Raw genomic sequence first — 18,708 nt, forward strand, 5'->3', positions numbered from 1 at the left:
AATTATTGTAATGTAAAGAACTTAAGCATGAGCATAAGTAAAACAATTTGACATAAAAAAAACTCCCCCTTATGCTCCCCCTTTCATAAAAACCTCTTACCAATTATGTTTTATATTATTTAACACTTAACTTCAACTTTTCTCTCCCCCCTTTGACATATATCAAAAAGTGTTCTAAGTTAGAGAGAGAGATAAAAAAATCTTTAAACCTGAAAGACTAGTTTTTAATCTTTTTCCCTTAAGCTTCCCCTGAAAGGTAGCACTTACTTGGCTTAACAAAAAAAAATTGGCTAAATTCTTAGTTTTGAAACTAGACTTTAATTAAGAAAAAAATTAGCAAATTTTTAAGTTTTAAACGTGACTTAGATTTTACAAAAAACTTAGCTAAATTTAAGTTTTGAAAATGACTTAGCTTTTTTAAAAAACTTGGATAAATTTAAGCATTGAAAATTTGTTAGCTTTTAAAAGAATTCCTTGTAAAAATACTTAGCTAAAAAAATGATTTGAAACACTTAAAAAATACTTTATCAAATACTTAGTTTTATCAAAACTTTGTTAAGTACTTAGCTTTTTGAAAAGATAAAAAAACATAGTTATGTACATAAAACCTTAGTTAAAAATACTTTTTCAAAAACTTATTTTTCGAGATAGAAATATTTGAACTTTCTTTTTCAAATAAAATAGTTAAGGTTGCTTTTCAAAAATAGTTAAACTTTATTTCAAAAATAGTTAAACCAAAAAAACACTGAACTTTCTTTTAAAAATACTTTAAACTTTTTAAAGAACTCTACTTTAAAATTTTGAAAATGAATACTTTAAATTTTGAGAAAATATTTAACTTTTAGAGAAATGTTTAATTTAACTTAACTCCTTTCACTCCCTTTGATTAATGTATTAAAAAAAATAATTAAGTTTGAGAATCCTAGAATCCAAGCATGTAAACCAAAAAATATAAAAGTTATTATCTATTTTCCTTATTTTCCATCTCACCCTTTCTAAGTTATCAAACATGAGAATCTTATGAGTTTATGTGATATAGAGTTAATCTTATATCTAAATTCTAGAAAATGTTTAAATTTGAATTTCAAAAATATTGAAAATTTGAATTTTAAAATATTTAGGTTTAAATTTTAAAAATATTTAAAAATATTAAATTTTGAATTTTATAATATTTAAGTTTGAATTGAACTTTGAATTTTAAAATATTTAAGCTTGAATTTCAAAAATATTAAATTTTTAATTTTAAAATATTTAAGTTTGAATTGAACTTTGAATTTAAAATATTTAAGTTTAAATTTCAAAAATATTAAATTCTGAATTTTAAAATATTTAAGTCTGAAGTTCAAAAATATTGAATTTTTAAAATATTCAAGTTTAAATTTCAAAAACATTAAATTTTAAAATATTTATGTTTGAATTTCAAAAAATATTAAACTTTGAATTTTTAAATATTTAAGTTTAAATTTAAAATTCAGAGATTAATTATGATTTAAAAACTAATTAACATTTGAAAATAATTAAGATTTTAAAAATTAATTGTGATTTTGAAATTAATTTTGAATTTGATTGGTTTGAATTAGGTTAGACTAATTCTCAAATTAAACCAAAATCCATTTCACCCTTTCTAGATTTTCAAATCAGGGAACCTTATTGGTTTTGTGAGATAGTTGATTTTATCTTCAATTTAAATTAATATCTAAAGATTGATTTATATTTGAGTTACACTAAGGTTTAACAGCTAGTTAATTAAATATTTATTTCAATAATTGATTTTCAGGCTGTGGTGAGGTACTAGGCCGTCTTGGGTATTGGATCATCAACCACTTCTAGATAAAGTCTTTTAAAGAAAGTAAATATTTAATTTTCTTTCTAAAAATCATAGATCTAACTAGTCAAGTGTGAATCAAGCCTAAGCCCTTATCTATATTAGTCTAAGCATGTATACTAAAAACAGTAAAGCAAACATCAAATAATTCTATCTAATGATAAAAATGATCTTTCTATTAGCTCCCCATGAATCATAACCTCGATAAGGTATATCAAGGTAGTGGATTTGATCCTTGAGGATCCAATATTGATCAAGTCCAACTTGATTAATCAAGTTAGACTTGTAGATCCATTCTTGAACTAGTCTTCTATTTGTTCGATTAACAAGAGATAGATAAGACTGAAATTTATATTTAGCCTTATATCCAAGTTTGAATCGATTGTATACGTCTCTTTATTTTCCAAGAATCAAATCAAAATTCTTGGAACCCAAGGTGAACCATTCCATTGTATCCTTCAGTTTCTTGACTTGACTTTTCAGGTTGAAATTTTCTTCCCCAAGTTGTTGGACTTGAGTTGAACTTCCAGTTTGAACAGATTCAGTCAAGGAACTTGGGTTAGTCACTTCCTTAAGGGTTGTTTGTAAGATACGAAAATTTTATAATAAGTGTTATTGGAGAAATAACCTTATAGAATTTTCTAGGAATTTTTAAAAAAAAATTGGGATTTAAACGGAGTCCATATGATGTGTTTAAGGGGATAAATCAGTTGGGCTAGGAAAAAGCCTATTTAAGATATCCCAATTAAGTTGGGAGTTGATGGATTATTTAACCTAGGTAAATATTATTATAACCTAAGTATTCTCTTTATTTTCCCCTTATATTCGTTGATCCCCTTTCTCCTCCCGATCTCCGCCCCTAAGCCACCTTCGACGACTTCATCACCATCGCCCGACGCCGATCATCGCCTCCTTGATGTTGGTACTCGAGAGCCCTCCGAGTGCCGCCTCTCGGAGCAACGTCACTATCTTCTCTGTGCGAAGACCACTCGACAAAGTTGTGGATTTATCACCGACACCTCATTTGTTCTCGGATCGCGTCGAATCTTTGCTCAACGCCACAGATTTTCCATAGCGTCGGTATCGTGCGACCACCAATGGATGAGGTTTCTCATCTGCCAATCACAGCGAGCACCAAGCACCCAAGCTCCCTATTCGATCGTGCCCTACCCTCCCCTCGTCATGCCACCCCTCTCTTCTTTTTGATCCACATTTTTGGAAGTTAGGGAAGATTAAGTGTCGATACTGTGGCTTGAGACTTCAGTGCTGCTATTTGTTGGTCGTCGTTTGTCATAGCTTGGGCCACCGACGGTCGCCTAACACTGGCTGTGGTGTAGTTGTCAATTCCCACTCTCCCTACAAATTGAAGGTAAGAAGTACTCTTTGTATCTCTGTTCTTCCTTGTGTTCGATTACCCTAGACGATCGTTACTGCACGATTGGTTGCAGATCCAAAGCCGTAGTGAGTACACTTTTGCTAAATCCCAACCACCATAGTTGGCCTGCTGATTCTGGAGGTGGACAAAAATATTAGTAGAAGTTGTGCCTTCAGGCTATTCATCCCCTGGTCGACCGAGAAGACCAACTATGGTAGTCCCCTAGTTCCACTGCTTTGCTAGAGTTGTTCCTTCCACGAGTAGGAGGTCACCAGACTCTTGTGCACTACTCTTTCCTCTGCGACCACTGCAACGACTCCATCATGTCAAAGCAGGAGGTGTGGATCCTCCTGTTGCACTGCTGGGACTTCACTGTACCAGGGGGGTGAAGGTAATGGTTGTGGATGAATGATTTGAGTTTAATTCTCAATTGAGAAGACGGTGATTGTGAATTAGATATTGGATTCATGCTAGGTGTTGATTTAGGGGCATCTGATTTGCTAGACCGTAGCTCTACCTAGCTTCGACCAGCATCTTTCGGCCCTGAATCCCTCCGGTCATGAGCCACCATTATTCGCCAGGGATTTGGTGAGTATGTGTAATGATTATCTTAATCCAATTGGGGCTTCCTAACCTTAATTGGGATTAGATTTGTTTTATCATATTTTGATAGATTGGTATGATTTATATTCTATGTTGCAGAGTTTTGATTTGATGTAAAACAAACTCATTGACTTAAAGAATGTTCAGCACGATCTTCAGTTAAGGCGGGTACTTCTTCCTTGGCCTCTCTAGTTCCTTGAACTTAGTGCATGGATTATTTGATGGATTAGGTTGCTTTATCTTAACTCCACTCATATTCTATCTGTGCTTGATATTTATATGCTTGAACTTTGAGATGCTCTTTTTATTGTCTATACAATCTCACTGTTTGATATTTCTACTCTGTAGGGTACACATGTGTATGGTGTGTACTGTAGGAGTCATCATGGTGATTATGCTTATGTTAGTGTGCAGATGAGTATAGGTATTGTTACCTATTGTACATCTTGTTGTTAGTCACATGTTGGATCTTTTCATGCATACAGATATATGTCGTTGATGGATCATGTTTCTGGATATTTATGTGTAGTGTGTGCATACATGTTGGGTGAAATCTATTGGGAGTATCTTGTTGATTATATCTATTTTGTGTGTGCACACATGTCCAATATGTTGTATTGGAGGTATCATGTTGATTATACTCAGGATGTATGTGTATACATATGGGGTGAGTACTATTAAAGATGTCATATTGATTATACTTATGTTGAGTGTCCACATGTGTTTACTATGTATTATTAGAGATATCTTGTTGATTATATCTATATTATGTGTGCATGTGAGTCTAGTGTGCATTATTGGAAGTATCTTGTCGATCATACCTATGTTGTTATGTGCACATGTGTCCAACATGCTTAGTTGGAGGTATCATATTGATTATACCTATGTGGTGTGTGCACACGTGTCGGGTATGTTCTATTAGAGGTATCATGTTGATTATACCTGTGTGGTGTGTGTATACGTGTCTGGTGTGTACTATTAGAGGATCATGTCGATCATACCCATGTTGTGTGTGTTCACGTGCCGGTTGTGTGTGCACGTGTGTTTGTTGTATTATTGGTAGTATCATGATGATCCTACCTACGTTGAGTGTCTACATTGTGTCGTTGGCTATATATCCTATCAACTAAGTCTCCTACGAGTGGATGACTGACTATGATGTTGAGAGAGTTAGCAGTGACCTATCAACTAAGTCTCCTACTAGTGAGAGACCCACTACGATGTTAAGAGAGTTGATAGTGATTGTGATATGTATACCCTGTCAATTAAGTCTCCTACGAGTGGATGACTGACTATGATGTTGAGAGAGTTAACAGTGACCTGTCAACCCACTATGATGTTGAGAGAATTGACAGTGGTTTTGATATGTTTGCTGGGTTGTTATACACTTGGCTACCCATAGTGATCTGTGGTAGAGTGATCTCACACAACCCCGTAGCTAGATAGTTACCTCCTATCTATCCACAGTGATCTGTCATAGAGTGATTCGCGCAGATAGAGACCCTAACATTTCAGACTACCCACAGTGATCTGTGGTAGAGTGATCTCGCGCAGTCCCTAGCTAGATAGCTAGATGTCTTGGTCACTTGTGATTTGTGGTGGAGCATTGCTCCCACATATTGCAGATACATGCGATGGATTGCTAGTGGTGGAGCGTTGCTCCCACATATGTTGTATTACTTGTGATGGAGCATTGATCCCACATACGATGGATTGCTAGTGGTGGAGCATTGCTGCTCCCACATATGTTGTATTCTTGTGATGGAGCGTGGCTCTCCCATTGGATGATCTACTACTGTTTTTATCATGCATGGTTATATCGTCATATATATTGTCCAGTTGTTATGAGCAGGTATATTGCTGATCCATAGTGATTTACTGATAGTTATACCATATGTGTTAGATCGGTACAAGTATGTATGTTTATCATGTCATATATGATCATGCTCTTATTTTCCTATTGAGACTGTATATCTTTGATCGCCTTACACATTTGTCCATGCACTATCATGTTCTTATTACCCGTTGAGTGATCCGCACTCACGACTCCTTGTACTGGTTTCCTTTCACCAAGTAACAGGTAGATGTTTGAGGAGTTGCTTGGAGGATCCTGGCTACCTATCCCACATCACATCTGAGATCAGCTTTTCATGCTATTTTGTATTATTCTATCGGTATTTTGTATTTGGATTTGGTATTATGTTTTGTTGTCTTGTTTATGGTTTTTGAGTCATGTGGCCACTTTCATTCATTTTGGATTGTATTGTGGTGTATGTAAGTCATGTCGGCATGCAGTCAGTGTATTATCTTATGTGGTATGCGTTTGTACCAACCATGTAGGCTGAGTATTGTTTTTGTCTTCCGTTGTGTTTTTAGTATAGTCGTGTGAGCTATTTATTATACAACTGCATGGTTATGTTTCTTTTGTTCCAGCTGTGTGGAATGTGTATCTAACTGCGTTGTTGTGTATGTTCTAGCCGTGTGGGCTGATGAATATTACTTGTGACTTTGTATACATGATCCATTTGTCACTGCTATAGGGGAGGTGTTGCCCGATTTTTATGAAACAACCTTACCCTCGGGGCGTGACATTGTTACTTCTTTTTGGAGTGACTTGACCCGGATATTAGATTTGTCCAACTTCCTTAATAAATATGAAACTAAATTTTGTAAATTATTGACTTAAGTATCAACAATCAGAGAACTTATAATAATATTTGGCCCTTCAAAAATGGATACGGATCTGTGGCTTCTTTCGAATTCTGTTTCTGATTCGGCTTCAATTTCGGACTCAGACTCGATTTTAGCAACATACGCTTGTACTGGTAGAGTAAGAAAGCTTGCTTGCTCGTGTTCTTCATCAGAGTCTTCCAAGGATTCGGACCACGTTCCCTTCAACTCCTTCCTTCTTCCTTGCTTCTGATTTGGACATTCAGGCTTGTAGTGTCTCTTCTGGTTGTAGTCGTAGCAGGTAACTCCAAACTTAGCCTTCGAGTTCGATTAGTCACCTTCTTCTTCTTAATTGCTTTCTGAACTAGTTTAACTAGTTCAATGGTGATTTCATCTTCTTCTGAGTCTGATTCATCTTCAAACTCAGATTCAGTCCACGCTTGGCTTTTGGTTACCACATTATGCTTGTTCCTGCAATCAAAACAATACCTTTCTCGACCCGAATAGTATTAGTTTGTTCGTGAAGCTTGAATTTGAAAATAATTCATCTATTTTAATTAAATAAAGATCCTTAGAAACTTTGTGAGCATCTACCATGGATGCCAACAAAGTATTCCTCGGAAAGGCGTTTAACGTGTACATGATGATGTCACGATTTTCCACCTTCTTACCGATTGCGTAGAGGCCATTGAGCAGGTCTTGAATCCACGTGTGAAATTAGTTTTCCGATTCACCTTCCTACATTTTTATATTATATAGTTTATTTAGAATCAAATCACGCTTACTTACCTTAGTGTTTGAGGTTCCCTTATGCAGTTTGATCAACTTCTCCCATAGTTCTTTCATGCTTGAAAATGGGCCAACTCAGTTCAGCTCTTCTTTTAGCATGCTGCATTGTAGAGTCTGAGTAGCTTTGGCGTCAGCCTCGATCTTCTTTCTAGTTGGTGTATCCCATTTGTCGCACGGGACAAGGACTCCATCTTCGGTAGGATATACGAATCCCGTCTGGATGATTATCCACATTTCCACCTGCGTCTTGAGGTGGTACTCCATTCGACCCTTCTAGCAGCAGAAGTCTTTCCTAAAGAAGAGCGGAGGGCGTGCAGTGCTATAACCTTCTTGGTGGGCCATTTAGAGAAAGGATCTTGCAAAAAAATTAATACAGAAACTTGTCCCAAGACTAGGTTTTAGATTAGTAGTGTATGTTGGTGTGGGAAGCATCCGACGATCGAACTCAAGTTTTGATAATGGCAAAGGGATTCAAAGTTAAGTTTAATTGTTATCTAATGTGTGTGATTGAGTGTTTCAGGAAAGTCCTAGCTGTAGTTAGGCAAGGGAAAAATCCTAGGGGGTGGTAACCCTAGGTCATAGGGGGTGGTAACCCTATGCGGAAAGTCTTGGCGGGTCGGGTGCTTCAGGCAAAAGTCCTAGGGGGTGGTAACCCTAGGTGGAAAATCCTGGTGTCGCGAACCAGGTGGAAGACTGGACGAGTTGGGAAGCGGGCGTCCAGCAGAAAGTCCGGAGGCAACGAATGTCGAGCAAAAGCCAAGTCGATCTGGAGGATCGCACTGGCAACAGGTAAATCTCCTGAGTGGAGTAGGTGAGGACGCGTTCCCCGTAGAGGGAACAGTAGGCGTCGGGTCAACCTAGGGTTTCCGGTCGGAAACCCGAAGTCAGACACGGACAGTCCGAAGGCTGTCAGTTTATTCGTTTATATATTCCATTGTGTTATAACTCTGTTTTGTAGGTAACTAACATTTTTATGCAGAGTTAGAAGTGACCGGGATCGGTCGACCGAACCTTGGGATCAGTCGACCGAACCCACAAATTAGCATATCAGATCTCCAGAGGTTGGACCGGGCTCGACCAGGGGATCGGTCGATCGAACCTTGGGATCGGTCGACCGAACCTAGGTTGGTTGTCGACTGGATCAGGCTGACTGGGCTGAGTCAGAAGAGCTTATCAGTCGACTGGACCATTTTATCGGTCGACCGAACCTCGGATGGAGTTTGACTGGATCGAAGCGGAGCGAGAAGATCGGGCGGATCAGATAGGAGGGATCACCTGATCGGTCGACCAAACCTTGGGATCATCGACCGATCCGTCTCAGGTCAAACCTGATCCCGAGACTTGGGGATCTGGATCAGCGTCTGCAGAGCTATAAAAGGGAGCCTTGGGGTGCAGCTTCGATCAACGATTTCAGAAGCGAACTTTCTACTTCCTGCTGCTAACAAGTCGATCTCGAAGTGCTACAACATCATCCTGACGACCCGGAGCCTTGTTCTTTCACCTTTCCAATGTCGTTGGTATATCTTATTGTTATTAATTGTCGTACTTCAAATTGTAAACATTTAATGAGCTTATAGTTGTTTCCCACCGAAAGCGATCAAAGATCGCGGGCCTTGGAGTAGGAGTCACCACAGGCTCCGAACCAAGTAACCACTTGCGTCTCTGTGTGTTTGCATTTACTTTCCGCTGCGTATTTTACTCTGATAGTTTCTCGACTCAGTTAAAATAGCCACGAGTGTTATTCACGCCCCCCCCCCCTCTAGCGCGATCTCGATCTAACAATTGGTATCAGAGCAGGGTCATTTTGAATTGGTGCAACCACCATTTAAAGCAATTTTACGTGGTCTTTTTAATCTTTTCGGAGTCAATTAGAATTAGCTTTGTAGCTACATTCTAATTCTTTTTACGAATCGATATTTGCTCGAATCAGGTGCAACACCAATCGAGTTTGTAACATTTTCTTTTCTCCCGCACTACTAATCCAAGACTTAGTCTTGGAACAGATTTTCTTTATTTTTTTCCGCAAGGTTTCAATGGCCCAACAAGAGGGTTATAGCACCGTTCGTCCCCCACTTTTCACCAGAGAGGATTTCGGATACTGGAAGGGACGGATGGAGAATTTTCTAAAAATCCAATTCGAAACTTGGATGATCATCAAGACCGGACTTCAACTACCAACCGAAGAAGATGGCGAGCCAACACCTTGCGAAAAATGGGAACCGACCCTAATCAAGAAGGTGGAAGCCAATGCAAGAGCTACCTGCACCCTCCGGTGTGGACTGACCAAGGAGGAGCTCAATAGAGTTGGTCCATTCTCAACTGCAAAGGAGCTGTGGGAAAAGTTAATTGAACTGCACGAGGGCTCCTCCGAAACCAAAGTAAGTAAGCGTGATCTACTGTTTAATAAACTGTATAATCTAAAAATGCAAGAAGACGAGATGGCCAGTCAACTTCATGCTCGCATTCAAGACATCCTAAACTCCCTCCATGCGATCGGGCAAAAGGTCGAGAACAGGGACATCATAAGGTATACACTTAATGCTTTTCCTAGGAGCACATTGTGGGCATCAATGGTAGATGCCTACAAAGTCTCCAAGGATTTATCCTCCATTAGATTAGACGAGTTATTTTCTGAATTTGAACTTCATGAGCAGACTAATACACAGTCACCCGAGAAAGGTGTAGCTTTACTTACAGGTACCAGTAGAACACGCGAACAAAAATCACGACGAAGAACTGAGTCGGAGTCGGAACCAGAACCAGACTCAGACGATGAAGACGACGAACTAACAACCGAACTCGTCAATCTTGTAAAGAAATTGTACAAGAATAAGAAGGGGTTCAACAAGAAGGACCTCAAGAAGGCAGTTCAGTCCAAGGAAGTTCAATCAAAGGTGAAATTCGAGGTAACGTACTACGGATGCAATCAGAAGGGGCACATCAAGGCGAACTGCCCAAATCAGAAAGATCCGAAGAAATCAAGGAAGAAAAAGGCCTTAAAGGCGACATGGGACGAATCTTCAGAAGAGGATACCGATGACGAGCTCGAATAGACGAGCCTTCTTGCACTGATGGCCCGGAACCAGATCGACGTGTCTGAGAGCGAGTCGGAAGAAGAATCGGAAAGAAGCCACGGATCCGCATTCGTTTCCGAAGGGCCCGATCCCACTGTAAGTATCCCTCGACTAAACAATCTAGTCAATTACCTATTACGAAAATTAGCTAAGTCTAATCTTAGAATTAAGTCACTTCTAAAGGAAGTAGTTGTCCTTAAAGAAGTGACTAACTCCGAATCTTTGACTGAACCAGTTAAGACTGGAAACTCGACTCAAGTTCAAAAACTTGAGGAAGAGAATTCCAGCCTGAAAACTCAGGTCAAGGATCTGGAGAAAACATTTGAACGATTCTCTTTGGGTTCCAAGAACCTTGATCTGATTCTTGGGACACAAAGGGTAATCTACAATAGAACTGGACTAGGATTCAAAGCAAAAAAAGAAATATAAATCATATTTGTCAATTATAAATAGACAAAATAATAAATCAATCCAAGCATGGGTACCCAAGTCTAACCTGGTTAATCAAGTTGGACTTGGTCAATATTGGGTCCCTAAGGATCAAATACATTACCTCGATAGATCATATCGAGGCTATGATCCAGGGGGAGCTAGAAGAAAGATAATAAAAATTAAATTAAAATTCCAATTAAATAAAATTAAAATTCAAATTAAATAAAATTCAAATTCAAATTAAATTAAAATTCAAATTAAATAAAATTCAACTAAGATCCAAATTAAATCAAATTCAAATTAAAGTCCAAAGGAAGGCTCCAGAATAGCTGGCACCTCCTAACTTAATCCACCCGATAAGGGTAACCAAGAGTAGACTACCCAGCAGGGTAATTAAGATTAGAGTAAAGTGGGCTAGATTTAACTTGACCCATGGTACTGGTGAAGTATTGGATGATAGTACGTTGGGGAAGCTTAGTCATCGCATGTCTAGGAAGATATGGCTTCGACCTGGTGCGTTTAGCTAAGTGAAACTAACCGAAGCTACCCTTTATGGATCCTACCCAGTTAGACCAAGGTTTTGTATTAAGTTCAATGGGTAGGACTATTTGGAAAACCTTGAAGGCAAGGTTACTTTAATGATGTCCTTGTGACTCACCATAGCCCAGAAGTTTATCCAAAGAATACCTATTTGTTGAACCCAAAGCTAAACCTGAATCTAACACAGAGTTAAACCAAAACTCTAAATTTGAATCTAATTCATCTCATAAAAACTATAGGATTCCCTGATTGAAAATTTAGATCGGGTGAGATGACTAAGAAATTAAAAATTAATTCAAACTCATAATTAATTCAGATTTAAAATTAAAATTAATTTAAAATTAAATTCATAATTAAAATTAAAATTCGTAATTAAAATTAATTCAATTTCAAAGTAAATTCGTAATTAAAATTAATTCAATTTCAAAATTAAATTCGTAATTAATTTTTTTTTTCAAAATTCAATTAACTTAAAATATATTTCAAAATTCAATTAACTTAAAATATATTTCAAAGATTAATTAACTTAAAATATTTTTCGAAATTTAATTAACTTAAAATTTTTTTCAAAATTTTAATTAACTTAAAATATTTTTCAAAATTTTAATTAACTTAAAATATTTTTCAAAATTAATTAACTTAAAATATTTTTCAAAATTTTAATTAACTTAAAGTATTTTTCAAAACTTAATTAACTTAAAACCTTTAATATTAATGTCTTAATTATTCAAACCATCTAATAATCCCCCATAGGATTAACTGATAATTAACCTAGATTTGGGTGAGATTGAAAATTAGGGAGCTTACCTCAATTAAACTGTCTTTTGATCAAAGAGGAAAAATCCAATTCAACTACTTTATGTGTAGGAATTAGATCAATGGATACTGGACAGTGGATGCTCCAGACATATGACTGGAGATAGGTTGAAATTTACTAAGCTCAAACTAAAGAACCTAGGGTCGGTTGCATTCGGCAACGACAGTAAACTTAAGGTAATCAGAAAAGGTAATATCGAACTTAACTCCGATTTTATTATTCGAAAATTTTTATTAGTTAGAAAATTTGGCATGGAGAACTCAAAAATAATTAATATACCAATGACTACAAATGCTAAAATTGACTCAGACTTAGCAGGTAAACCAGTAGATTTGAAATACTATCGAAGTGCGATAGGAAGTCTACTGTACCTAACTGCGAGTCGGCCAGACATTATTTTCGCAGTAGGTATGTGTGCACGATACCAATCTTGTGCAAAAGAGTCTCACTTAACTCTTGTCAAAAGAATCCTTAGGTATGTTAAGGGAACCCTAAATATAGGACTATGGTACCCTAGATCTGGCACCCTTGACCTAACCGGCTACTCTGACTCAGACTATGCCGGATGCAAGCTAGATAGAAAAGCACAAGTGGTAGCTGTCAATTTCTAGGATAATGCCTAGTAAGTTGGTCAAGTAGAAAGCAACACTGTGTTGCTTTATCTACCACTGAAGCTGAATATATAGCCTTAGGTGAATGCACATCTCAGTTGCTATGGATGATGCATACCCTTAAAGACTATCAACTGGAATATCATAAAACAAAAATCTCAATTGTTAATATAAGCTCAATAAATCTAACAAAAAACCCAATTCATCACTCAAGGACTAAACATATAGAAGTGAAGCACCATTTTGTAAGGGATCACGTAGCTAAGGGTGATATTGAACTCAACTATGTTGAGTCAAAATCAAACCTAGCTGACATCTTCACAAAGCCCTTACCTGAACTTGAGTTCAGCTCACTTAGAAGATAAATAGGAATGTGTTGGGTAGAGTAGGTATTGAGTTTGAAATCATTTTCCTAGCTTCACTCTTAAATGTTCTACTTGTTTTCAAAATAAGGTTTTAAACATTCTAGGAAAATATTGTTTTTAAAATTCTAATTTTACTAGATTTTCAAAATATGGAATTAGCTTAGGCTCTACCCTAGAAATCCTGCTCCCCTAAGTTCTAGCCAGAGCATCTCACAAATACCTAGGCTTACCTTGCTTGTGTTTGAAAAACATAGAACGGCGTGAGATGCATAGGGTACAGCCTGGACTCAAGAATGCTTATATCTGTGCATCAATATGAGTCTAGGCATTAAACACCAAGTCAACAGTAATCAAGTTAAGTCTTCCAGCACTAGTAAAATCTAACTGGATCTATTGACTTAATTTGACTAACCAAGTGAAAGTTGTTGCCCTCTAGGTAATCAGCTAGTAGCTAAATGGTTAGACATGTGGCCGCAAAACAACGTGCTTGATATTTAAACCTTTTTGAGTTTACTCAAGCATGAACATTAGGGCTCTGATACCTCTCTAAAGTAAATTGGATAATCTGAAACATATTTAACTTGACTCATGCTTGGACTTAAGGACCAACTGAATTTGAATGAATAACCTTACTTAAATTTTTATAAGTCTAACTACTCCCTCTTTCCAACTTTAGCTATATTTTTATATTAAAACATCTTATCAAATTTATAATATCCTTTTAGGATCCTTCAAAATTCAATATTTTCAACTAAAGTATTTGCAAAATGCTTAGCTACGTGATCTTTATAGGTGTCTACAAATATTTTAGCAAATACTTTTACACTTAGTCAATTTTTGAGAAAATTTTATTTCAAATATATCAAACTTTTCAAACTTTCAAAGAAAAAATAATCTTTCAAATTTTATTCAAAATTGAGCTAAGTAAACTCTATTAAACTCTATTTTTCACTTAGCAAAAATTATCCCCAAATTAAACTCTATTAATTATGAAAAGCCAAGTGTTTTTTAAACATTTTTATCCCTAAATTATCTCTCTGATTATCAAATCTTTTTGAAAAGTTGGTATTTTAACATATTTTTGATAAATGGCAAAGGGGGAGAATAGGAAAATTCAAAGAAAATTTAAAGACTGTTCAAAGAAAATTTTTGTTAAGAGGGAGATTCAATTAAGGGGGAGCTTTAATGTACTAAATTCAAAGAAAATTTAAAGATTGTTCAAAGAAAATTTTTGTTAAGGGGGAGATTCAATTAAGGGGGAGCTTTAATGTACTTACATTTTATTTATGCGTATCCTTATTGCATTTCTTCTTAACTTTGAATTTCGGTTGACATAATCAAAAAGGGGGAGATTGTTGGTGCGGGAAGCATCCGACGATCGAACTCAAGTTTTGATAATGGCAAAGGGATTCAAAGTTAAGTTTAATTATTATCTAATGTGTGTGATTGAGTGTTTCAGGAAAGTCCTAGCTGTGGCTAGGCAAGGGAAAACCCCTAGGGGGTGGTAACCCTAGGTTATAGGGGGTGGTAACCCTATGAGGAAAGTCTTGGCGGGTCGGGTGCTTCAGGAGAAAGTCCTAGGGGGCGGTAACCCTAGGTGGAAAGTCCTGGTGTCGCGAACCAGGTGGAAGACTGGACGGGTCGGGAAGCGGGCGTCCAACAGAAAGTCCGGAGGCAACGAGCGCCGAGCAAAAGCCTAGTCGATCTGGAGGATCGCACTAGCAACAGGTAAATCTCCTGAGTGGAGTAGGTGAGGACACGTTCCCCGTAGAGGGAACAGTAAGCGTCGGGTCGACCTAGGGTTTCCGGTCGGAAACCCAAAGTCAGACCCGGACAGTCCGAAGGCTGTCAATTTATTCGTTTATATATTCCATTGTGTTCTAACTCTGTTTTGCAGGTAACTAACAATTTTATGCAGAGTTAGAAGTGACCGGGATCGGTCGACCAAACCTTGGGATCAGTCGACCGAACCCACAAATCAGCAGATCAAATCTCCAGAGGTTGGACCGGGCTCGACCAGGGGATCGGTCGACCGAACCTTGGGATCGGTCGACCGAACCTAGGTTGGGTGTCGACTGGATCAGGCTGACTGGGCTGAGTCAAAAGAGCTTATTGATCGTCCGGACCGTTTTATCAGTCGACTGAACCTCGGATGGAGTTTGATCGGATCGAAGAGGGGCGAGAAAATCGGGCGGATCAGATAGGAGGGATCGCCTGATCGGTCGACCGAACCTTGGGATCGGTTGACCGATCCACCTTAGGTCAAACCTGATCCCGAGACTTGGGGATCTGGATCAGTGTCTTCAGAGCTATAAAAGGGAGCCTTGGGGTGCAGCTTCGATAAACGATTTCAGAAGCGAACTTTCTACTTCCTACTGCTAACAAGTCGATCCCGAAGTACTGCAACATCATCCTGATGACCCAGAGCCCAGTTCTTTCACCTTTCCATTGTCGTTGGTATATCTTATTGTTATTAATTTTTGTACTTCAAATTGTAAACATTTAATGAGCTTATAGTTGTTGCCCACCGCAAGCGATCAAAGATCGCGGGCCTTGGAGTAGGAGTCGTCACAGGCTCCGAACCAAGTAACCACTTGTGTCTCTGTGTGTTTGCATTTACTTTCCACTGCGTATTTTATTCCGATAGTTTTTCGACTCAGTTAAAATAGCCACGAGAGCTATTCACCCCCCCCCCCCTCTAGCGCGATCTCAATCCAACAGTGTAGAATAAAGAATTAAACAAATAAAAGAACTTGAGTGGTGTTGCACCAGCTTCAAGAAAGAAGAAAAATCGATTGTGAAAAACTAATCGAAAAGGGCAACTGTATAGATTCCGACCGACTCCGAGAAATTTAAAAACTAATATCATACAAAATTTACTTGAATGGTGATTTCACCGATTTGAAGCGGCACTACTCTGATATCAATTGTAGGATCAATCTATTTTAGAGGAGGGTGAATAGTACTCATGGCTTTCATGTTTGTTTTAAAAACGTTCGAGTAAAATGCAGCGGAATAGAGATAGAAAAGAAAGAAAGAAAACAAAACAATCGCAAACACCAAGAGTTACTTGATTCGGAGCCTATGGTGACTCCTACTCCAATGCCCGCACGTGAGAGTGCTTTCGATGGACAATCACTAATCAATCAAAAGGAGTACAAGTACAATGGTTACAAGTACTTATAAAAATTAAAGAATACCAATGACTCAAAAATTTAGGTCTTCAGCACAGTGGTCATTAGGGCAGCTTTTGAGCGTTAATGAAGCGTTTTCACAGCAACACGAAGAGGCAAAAGTTTCTTGGAATGTTGTTTTTAGGTGATGATGGAATGTTGCTTTTATAGGTAGTTCTAGGCACTTGGATCCCTTCTAGGCAACTAGACCGTGACGTAAGACCGACTAATCAGCGTGCTCCAGCGTGGCGAAGAGATGAAGTTTGCGGTTCTGGGAGCCCGGACCAATTCCGGGCTCCCGGACCACAAAGGCTCATGCCTAAGCACCTCACCCAGGTGAAATCTCATTGGTAATGTTTCCCGAGTGCCTAAACAAGCTCCAGGAGCCTAGAGTCCGAGCGCTCGGAGTCTGGGCGCTCGAACCAACTTTTTCTAGCCTCCTTATTTTCTGTAAAATAAAGTTAGTCCAAGCAATAAACAGTATATAGAATATGAATTGAACAACCTCTATCTGTCTGGTTATGCCTTTGAGTTTTGCTAAAACTTAGGTTGAACTGATGCCTACTATTCTCTCTTTGGGGAACGCGTCCTCACCTACTCCTCTCAGGAGAGTTTACCTTTTTCCAGATCAGTCCTCCAGACCGTCTGGAGTTTTCCTTAGCGTCCGAGACTTCGGATCTTCATGCTGAATGTTCACTCCACGACCCATCCAGACTTCCATCTAGTCTGCGACCACTAGGATTTTCACCTAGGGTCCCCGACTCTAGGATTTTGCCCAAAGTTCTTGACCCACTAAGACTTCGTTGCCTAACCGCAGCTAGGACTTTCCATAACCTAAGGTTACCACCCCTTAGGACCTAAGGTTACTTCCCCTAGGGTTTTCCACCTGCCTAGAATCCACTAGGATTTTTTCCTATGAACACTTAGGACTTTCCTGCAAACTCATTCACACTTGTTAAATATCAAGTAATCTTAACTTTAGACCATTTTCCATAATCAAAACTTAGGTTCGATCGTCTGGTGCTCCCTGCACCAACAAACTCTTCATCTTCCTCTATTAATGGAGGAATTGAATGAGCTAGAAGATGAAGGGGAAGGGGTGCCCTTTCATCTTCTTAACTCTAACACCATGATCAATGTTGGTGCGGAAAGCATCCGACGATCGAACCTTAGTTTTGATAATGGCAAAGGGATTCAAATTTAAGATTATTTGTTATCTCATGTGTTTGATTGAGATTACAGGAAAGACCTAAGTGTTCTTAGGTAAAAGTCCTAGCTGTGGTTAGGCAAGGTGAAAACCCCAGGGGGTGGTAACCCTAAGTCCTAGGGGGTGGTAACCCTAGGTGGAGGAAAATCCTAAGGGGTGGTAACCTTAGGTCATAGGGGGTGGTAACCCTAGGTGGAGGAAAACCCTAAGGGGCAGCAACCTTAGGTCCTAGGGGGTGGTAACCCTAGGTGGAGGAAAATCCTAAGGGGGGGGGGGTAACCTTAGGTCATAGGGGGTGGTAACCCTAGGTGGAGAAAAACCCTAGGGGGCGGTAACCCCTAGGTCTTAGGAGGTGGTAACCCTAGGCAGAAAGTCCAGTCGGTCTGGAGGACCGAACTGGCATCAGGTAATCTCTCCTGAGGGGAGTAGGTGAGGACGCGTTCCCCGTAGAAGGAATAGTAGGCGTCGGGTCAACCTAGGGTTTCTGGTCGGAAATCTGAAGTCAGACCCGGACAGTCTGACGACTGTCGATCACTTGATTTATCTTGTTTATATCTATTCTAACTTTGTCTTGCAGGGTATGTTGTTGTTTTGGGACTAATGTGTCTTGCAGGTACAAAAGGAGCAAGCTAAGCCTCAGATGAACAGTGTCCGAGGCACCTCCATGGAGCTTGGAGGTGCCTTGGGTGCAGAATGTGAGTTGGTCGCGAAGCAGTGCTGGAGGCGCCTTGGATGGAGCTGGAGGTGCCTTGGACCAGAGATTGGAGGCGCCTTGGATTGGCTTGAAGGCGCCTTCAAGTGGATGAGTTGCGACCAGGTCCGTTCTGATCCACGCGGCTGACTCAACTTGTTGGAGGCGCCTTGGATGGTGTTGGAGGCACCTCCAGCAGTGCATAAAAGGGGTGTTCGAGCAGCGGTGTAAATCATCAATTCTAAAGTGCTTCTACTACAACGTGTTGCTCCAAAAGATGCCCTGAAGTGCTGCTACAAGTCCCCGACGACTCGGAGCTCCGAGATTTCAATTATGTCGTCGGTAGAATTTTTATTATTACTGCACTTATTGTAATACATATTTGTACTATTTTTGCGCGATATAGTTGTTGCCCACAGAAAGCGATCAACGATTGCGGGCCTTGTAGTAGGAGTCGCCCTAGGCTCCGAACCAAGTAAAACCTTGGTGTTCTCTTGTGTGTTTGTTGTCTGTCTTTTATTTCCGCTGTGCATAAT

The sequence above is a fragment of the Zingiber officinale genome, chromosome 2B (genome assembly GCF_018446385.1).
Source record: "Zingiber officinale cultivar Zhangliang chromosome 2B, Zo_v1.1, whole genome shotgun sequence".
NCBI classification, from domain to species: Eukaryota; Viridiplantae; Streptophyta; class Magnoliopsida; order Zingiberales; family Zingiberaceae; genus Zingiber; species Zingiber officinale.